The following is a 1,077-nucleotide window of genomic DNA, read 5'->3' on the forward strand; positions in this document are numbered from 1 at the left end:
GTCCATAAAAATTATTTATATTAATGATGTCTCCAAAGGTCAAGTTATTTTTCCGCCAAAAATTCGTTATCAGAAATTGCGGCCGTCGTTTCGCGTGCTGTTCCGCGATGAAAACCAGCTTTAAGCAACGGCGTAGTCGAACGGTGTAAGTAATCCTACAATTTTTTGTTTATAGCATAGTTTATACAGATTATTCCCAAAAAATTATACGTGTTTTGGAAATGTTGAGTGGAATTAGTCTAGAATCGGTTAATTTTATATAAGAAAACCTTTCGAACAGCCTTAGTCCGTAAAGTTCCCACCTATCGGGCTGCGATTGGCTCATGTATTTAATCATTCATATAATGTAACATTCGCTTAGCGTGGAACGTATCTAAGCGTTATAGGGGGGTCTACTGTAGTTGGTTGTGTTGTAGTTGAAGCCACAGATTCTCCTAATAATTTTTAATTAATTAAAATATATAAATAGATATCTCTTCCATAAAGTTCGGGTGAGATGCATGCCTAGTGGATTTAAGAAAGAGATGCATATTTTTTCTAAAATACTTTATTATAAACTAAATATTGATAAAATTTAATAATTTTAGATGTGTCTACTGAATACAAAAGAAAAACTGGTGAAAATAAATGAAAACGGGCAGAAGAGAACTTAGTTCTTCCAGCTGAAACAGTACATACTAACCGTCTAAATTTCTATAAATAAAGCAAAGAATTTAACGTTCCACATCGCACTCTTCGCAAAAGACGTAAAGATAGTAATTTAGCAAAGCGAAATCTTGGATCAAATTTAATCTTAGGTACCCAAAATGAAGAAAAAAACGACTTGTTTATCATATAATTAAGTCGTAACATCGAGACAAGAAAAGCAAATTGGATTAGATGCGCGATGTTAAAAAAAATGGAAAGAAGAAGCATAAACAATGCATATTACAGAGTATAATAAGTTTGGAAAATACAAAAAGTGCAAAATGATTAAATTAAGTGTTAAATAAAATAGGCATCTTACCCTTAAGCATTAAGCAACTCTCCCGGAGGTACGGAACGGATGTCCAAAACGGACAAGTATTATTTTGTTCC

Source organism: Centruroides sculpturatus, unplaced genomic scaffold (genome assembly GCF_000671375.1).
Source record: "Centruroides sculpturatus isolate CEXI.00-Female unplaced genomic scaffold, Cexi_2.0 scaffold258, whole genome shotgun sequence".
NCBI lineage: Eukaryota > Metazoa > Arthropoda > Arachnida > Scorpiones > Buthidae > Centruroides > Centruroides sculpturatus.